The sequence below is a fragment of the Mustelus asterias genome, unplaced genomic scaffold (assembly GCF_964213995.1).
Source record: "Mustelus asterias unplaced genomic scaffold, sMusAst1.hap1.1 HAP1_SCAFFOLD_1433, whole genome shotgun sequence".
Classification (NCBI taxonomy): domain Eukaryota; kingdom Metazoa; phylum Chordata; class Chondrichthyes; order Carcharhiniformes; family Triakidae; genus Mustelus; species Mustelus asterias.
The window spans coordinates 42,923-50,289 of record NW_027591378.1 but is presented as its reverse complement, the minus strand read 5'-3'; positions in this window follow the sequence as shown (position 1 = coordinate 50,289).

The window sequence follows — 7,367 nt, the reverse complement described above, 5'->3', positions numbered from 1 at the left end:
TCCTGCTCCTGTGTCCTGTGACCCTGGGTTAGAGAGAGGAAAGCAGCCAGGGTTGCTGATCACAGTCAAGTGATTGTTGCTGAATGTATGGATGACAGGATCAGGTGGCTCTGATATCCATCAAAAATGGAGAACTTGCTGAGTTCCTGCAGTGAATGGCAACTCAAGTGAAGTGTGAAAGGACAATGAGCATTCTGCTGAGCTGGATTTATGTGACTGGATCAAACTGAAATGCATCAAGCAGGCTACTGAAGTTCTATCCTGTAAGATACCACACATATCTTGCGCGTGGCACAGTGGTCAGCGCTGCTGCCTCACAGCGCCAGGGACCCGGGTTCGATTCCCGGCTTGGGGTCACTGTCTGTGTGGAGTTTGCACGTTCTCCCCGTGTCTGCGTGGGTTTCCTCCGGGTGCTCCGGTTTCCTCCCACATTCTGGGAGACGTGCTGGTTAGGGTGCATTGACCTGAACAGGCGCTGGAGTGTGGCGACTAGGGGAATTTCTCAATAACTTCATTGCAGCGTTAATGTAAGCCTTACTTGTGACTAATAAATAAACTTCACTTCAACTTCACATGGACGGCTGTGGATAAAAAAAACCCCAATGCTGCCAGCATTGAAATAGATCACTCCCAACAATGCAAAATTAGAGGGAACATCGGTAACTCGTGTGGGATTGCACCCCAGACATGCTCACTCTCGGTAGAGGGAAACACAGAGAGTGAGGTATATTGTATTTGATTTTTTTAGAAATTTATTTATTAGCGTTACAAGTAGGCTTACATTAACACTACAATGAAGTTACTGTGAAAATCCCCCAGTCACAACACTCCGGCGCCTGTTCGGGTACACTGAGGGAGAATTTAGCACGGCCAATGCACCCTAACCAGCACGTCTTTAAGACTGGGAGGAAACCCACGCAGACACGGGGAGAACGTGCAGACTCCGCACTTAGAGTGACCCAGGGAATGAGGCAGCAGTGCTAACCACTGTGCCACCGTGCTGCCCTATTTTAAGGAATCAGTGCAGTGAGTGGGTTGTACTGCAATCACTGCTTGGGGTTAAAATTGGCACAGTGGTTAGCACTGCTGCCTCAGTGCGGCAGGGACCTGGGTTCAATTCCGGCCTTGGGTCACTGTGTGGAGTTTGCATGTTCTCTCTGGGTCTGCGTGGATTTCCTCCGGGTGCTCCGGTTTCCTCCCACAGTCCAACGGTGGATTGGCCATGCTAAATTGCCCTTTGGTGTCAGGGGGATTAGCAGGGTAAATACGTGGGATAGGGCTTGGACAGGATCATTGTCAGTGCAAACTTGATGGGCCGAGGGACTATAGGGATTCTTTTCAATAAAAGCCAAGCAAAATAGAATTTACCCTCCCTGCCAACTTTGTAAATCAATTAAAACTGCTAACAAATAATTAGGATTTATTTTGAGAGGTAAGACATTCAAAAGTCATGAAGGTTTGTTAAACTTGTATAAGGTCCTGGTCAGGAGGCACTTGGGGTCTGTGCGCAGTTCTGGCCATACTGGAAAAAAGAATATAAAGTCACTGGAAAAAACATCAGATTTTCCAAGGATTGTAGTAGAATTGAGAGATTACAACGATCGGAAAGATTGAACAGGTTGGACCTCTTCCGTAAAAGAGAGAGCTTTTTAAAATGATCTACGTCTTGGACTGGGTAAGTAGAGAATGATTTCACCTGTGTGAGAATTCAAACTGAGGAGCCATCAATACAAGTTACTTAATAAATCCAATAGAGAAATAAGAAGCAATTTATTTCCTCACAGAGTGATTAGAATGTACAAGTTGCGATTGTCGGAAGCATTTGAGGCAAATAGCTTAAGTTCATTTCGTGTTTAAGTTTATTTATTAGTGTCACAAGTAGGCTTACATCAATGAAGCTGCAATGAAGTTGCAGTGGGATGTCTTGTTGAAGTTGTGCAAGACATTGGTAAGGCCACACTTGGAATACTGTGTGCAATTCTGGTCGCCCTATTATAGAAAGGATGTTACTAAACTAGAAAGAGTGCCGAAAAGATTTACTAGGATGCTACCGGGACTTGATGGTTTGAGTTATAAGGAGAGGCTGGATAGACTGGGACTTTTTTCTCTGGAGCGTAGGAGGCTGAGGGGTGACGTTATAGAGGTCTATAAAATAATGAGGGGCACAGATGAGCTAGATTGTCAATATCTTTTCCCAAAGGTAGGGGAGTCTAAAACTAGAGGGCATAGGTTTAAGGTGAGAGGGGAGAGATACAGAGGGGCAATTTTTTCACACAGAGGGTGGTGAGTGTCTGGAACAAGCTGCCAGAGATAGTAGTAGAGGCGGGTACAATTTTGTCTTTTAAAAAGCATTTAGATAGTTACATGGATAAAATGGGTATAGAGGGATGTGGGCCAAATGCGGGCAATTGGGATTAGCTTAGGGGGTTTAAAAAAAAGGGCGGCATGGACAAGTTGGGCCGAAGGGCCTGTTTCCATGCTGTAAACCTCTATGACTCTATGACTAAGTTACAGTGAAAATCCACTAGTCGCCACACTCCGGCGCCTGTTCGGGTTACACTGAGGGAGAATTTAGCACGGCCCAATGCACCCTAACCAGCACGTCTTTCGGACAGTGGGAGGAAGCCAGAGGAAACCCATGCAGACTTGGGGAGAACGTGCAGACTCTGCACAGACAGTGACCCAAGCCGGGAATCGAACCTGGGTCCCTGGCGTGGTGAGGCAGCAGTGCTAACCACTGCGCCACTGTGCCTTTAAAATTTGGGGCTGACAGGGAATTGAGCGGTTAATATGAGAGAGCTTCCGCCAGGAATTACAGAAAAACAGACGGACAGAATTGACATGTAATGGAAAATGAACTTCTGTCCAGGCATTTGTTTCATAAAGGTCTCCTACTCCTAAAATAAGGGCACAGGAGCCTGGGGATGCAGATGCACAAGTCTGCGGGACACTGAGTTAAGGTACACTCCCTGGTCTGTATTGAATGAGCTGCAGAACCCCGTTGCAATTTGAGGAACGGGAATGGATGAAGCAGCCAGTGTTCCCAGCATCTCGAGGCCCTGATGGGAATTGGAGAGGGGGGGGGGGGGGTGGGGTTGTTGGTAACTGCTGTGAATTCCTGCATCCCTCCATGGTGGATAAGCTCCCTGCAGAGGGTGGAATCGGAGCGTCTTGAGATGGGGGCTGCCCAGATGAGGGACTGGAGATTGCCACGGCTGCGCGACTGTGCCCTTATTTTGGGTCAGCACCGTCAGGAGAGTAGGCATGGCACCCAGCTAATTGTTCTAATTGTGAATGGGTTTTGAACAGGGCTGCTTGAAGAGAGCCTCTAGATGGCAGCAAAGAGCGAGCTTTAAGGTCTGGGTGACCACAAGGGCAAAACTTTAAAACAGCAACGCCCACGCACGCACACAAGCTGCAATAAATACAGGCCTTGAAATTACCCTGTACGGACAGCAGGGAACAATCACATAACACGCTTCTGCACAATTCCTTTGTCCCTTATTTTAAATGGAAAGGCTAATCCATCAAACGTTCCCAGGAAGGTACAGAGTAAAGCTCCTTCTACACTGTCCCCAGCAACCACGCCTAGGGCAGGTACAGCACGGGGTTAGATACAGAGCAAAGCTCCCTCTACACTGTCCCGATCAAACACTCCCAGGGCAGGTACAGCACGGGGTTAGATACAGAGTAAAGCTCCCTCGACACTGTCCCCAGCAACCACGCCCAGGACAGGTACAGCACGGGGTTAGATACAGAGTAAAGCTCCCTCTACACTGTCCCCCATCAAACACTCCGAGTACAGGTACAGCACGGGGCTAGATACAGAGTAAAGCTCCCTCTACACTGTCCCCCATCAAACACTCCGAGGACAGGCACAGCACGGGGTTAGATACAGAGTAAAGCTCCCTCTACACTGTCCCCATCAAACACTCCCAGGACAGGTACAGCACGGGGTTAGATACAGAGTGAAGCTCCCTCTACACTGTCCCCATCAAACACTCCCAGGACAGGTACAGCACGGAGTTAGATACAGAGTAAAGCTCCCTCTACATTGTCCCCCATCAAACACTCCCAGGACAGGTCCAGCACGGAGTTAGATACAGAGTAAAGCTCCCTCTACACTGTCCCCCATCAAACACTCCCAGGACAGGCACAGCACGGGGTTAGATACAGAGTAAAGCTCCCTCTACACTGTCCCCCATCAAACACGCCCAGGACAGGTACAGCACAGGGTTAGATACAGAGTAAAGCTCCTTCTACACTGTCCCCCATCAAACACTCCGAGGACTGGCACAGCACGGGGTTAGATACAGAGTAAAGCTCCCTCTACACTGTCCCCATCAAACACTCACAGGACAGATACAGCACGGGGTTAGGTACAGAGTAAAGCTCCCTCTACACTGTCCCCCATCAAACACTCCCAGGACAGGTACAGCACGGGGTTAGATACAGAGTAAAGCTCCCTCTACACTGTCCCCCATCAAACACTCCCAGGACAGGTACAGCACGGGGTTAGATACAGAGTAAAGCTCCCTCTACACTGTCCCCATCAAACACTCCCAGGACAGGTACAGCACGGGGTTAGATACAGAGTAAAGCTCCCTCTACACTGTCCCCATCAAACACTCCCAGGACAGGTACAGCACGGAGTTAGATACAGAGTAAAGCTCCCTTGACACTGTCCCCCATCAAACACTCCCAGGACAGGTCCAGCACGGGGTTAGGTACAGAGTAAAGCTCCCTCTACACTGTCGCCCATCAAACACTCCCAGGACAGGTCCAGCACGGGGTTAGATACAGAGTGAAGCTCCCTCTAATCTGTCCCCATCAAACACTCCCAGGACAGGTACAGCACGGAGTTAGATACAGAGTAAAGCTCCCTCGACACTGTCCCCCATCAAACACTCCCAGGACAGGTCCAGCACGGGGTTAGGTACAGAGTAAAGCTCCCTCTACACTGTCCCCATCAAACACTCCCAGGACAGGCACAGCACGGGGTTAGATACAGAGTAAAGCTCCCTCTACACTGTCCCCCATCAAACACGCCCAGGACAGGTACAGCACGGGGTTAGATACAGAGTAAAGCTCCCTCTACACTGTCCCCCATCAAACACGCCCAGGACAGGTACAGCACAGGGTTAGATACAGAGTAAAGCTCCTTCTACACTGTCCCCCATCAAACACTCCGAGGACAGGCACAGCACGGGGTTAGATACAGAGTAAAGCTCCCTCTACACTGTCCCCATCAAACACTCACAGGACAGGTACAGCACGGGGTTAGGTACAGAGTAAAGCTCCCTCTACACTGTCCCCCATCAAACACTCCCAGGACAGGTACAGCACGGGGTTAGATACAGAGTAAAGCTCCCTCTACACTGTCCCCCATCAAACACTCCCTGGACAGGTACAGCACGGGGTTAGATACAGAGTAAAGCTCCCTCTACACTGTCCCCCATCAAACACTCCCAGGACAGGTACAGCACGGGGTTAGATACAGAGTAAAGCTCCCTCTACACTGTCCCCCATCAAACACTCCCAGGACAGGTACAGCACGGAGTTAGATACAGAGTAAAGCTCCCTCTACACTGTCCCCCATCAAACACTCCCAGGACAGGTCCAGCACGGGGTTAGATACAGAGTAAAGCTCCCTCTACACTGTCCCCATCAAACACTCCCAGGACAGGTACAGCACAGGGTTAGATACAGAGTAAAGCTCCCTCTACGTTGTCCCCATCAAACACTCCCAGGACAGGTACAGCACGGGGTTAGATACAGAGTAAAGCTCCCTGTCTCAACAATGGGTCTTTTCCTTCCCGTGCTGTAAACCGGAGTCTATATTGTCGCTGTCCGACATTGTTCCAGTCATTGTGTGGCCTGTCTGAACGTGACTGGCAGTTTTGTGTCATTTTCTGGCTGGTAGCTATTGGGTGAGACTGCCCGTCTTCATTGGTTGCAGGAGTTGCATGAAACCGTGATAATGGCAGCTCCCCGTGTGGGAAGATGCCACAATGTGATCGATGTGAACTAACAGTGCGTGTTAGCGTGAGGGAGAAAGAGGGAATAGAGAGGGTGGAACCTTTGCCAAACAATGTGTCTCCTCAATTCCTGATTCAGACGGAAGGTCGATGGGACATCGGAGAAATATTTAGCACAGATACGTTGAACAGAATCCGGGTTTTTGTACCATTTCCTGGCATTGTGAATTCACCTTGATTTCACCCTGTTGTGTCCTGGTTTCTCACAAGAATAATTTTTTTGAAAGTTATTTTTAAATGCAACCATGCTATCTGTGTGAAGCCTCGCTACTGACCCACTGACACTGCAGCAGTTCACTGCCAAGGTAATCGTTCCATTAACGCCCCCTTCCTCCTCACTGCACCGCTGAGATACCCCTGACAGATTCTCTGCTTCATTACCCAGTTCATATCAGTCGCTGCCGAGGTCTTAGCTGGAGTTCTGTGCCCTACCCCAGAGCCACACTTCAGGCAGGAAGCCCGGGCCTCGGAGAGGGTGCAGAGGAGATTTTTCAGAAAGGCCCCAGGGTGGCAGCAATTCAGTCACAGGAAGAAACTGGAGAGGATTTTCTTGGAATCCTTACAGTGCAGAAGGAGGCCATTCGACCCCTTGAGATTGCACTTACTCTCTGATAGAGCATCTTACCCAGGCCCTCTCCCCAGCTCAATCCCCATAACTCCACACACTCACCATGGCCAATCCACCTAAGGCATTGACACTAAGGGGCAATTTAGCATGGCCAATCCACCTAACCTGCACATCTTTGGACATTGAGGGACAATTTACCATGGCCAATCCACTTAACCTACATATCTTTGGACACTAAGAGGCAATTTACCATGGCCAATCCACTTAACCTACATATCTTTGGACACTAAGAGGCAATTTACCATGGCCAATCCACCTAACCTCCACATCTTTGAACACTAAGAGGCAATTTAGCATGGCCAATCCACCTAACCTGCACATCTTTGGACATTGAGGGACAATTTACCATGGCCAATCCACTTAACCTACATATCTTTGGACACTAAGAGGCAATTTACCATGGCCTATCCACCTAACCTCCACATCTTTGAACACTAAGGGGCAATTTAGCATGGCCAATCCACCTAACCTGCACATCTTTGGACATTGAGGGACAATTTACCATGGCCAATCCACTTAACCTACATATCTTTGGACACTAAGAGGCAATTTACCATGGCCAATCCACTTAACCTACATATCTTTGGACACTAAGAGGCAATTTACCATGGCCAATCCACCTAACCTCCACATCTTTGGACACTAAGAGGCAATTTAGCATGGCCAATCCACCCAACCTACACATCTTTCGGATTGTGGGA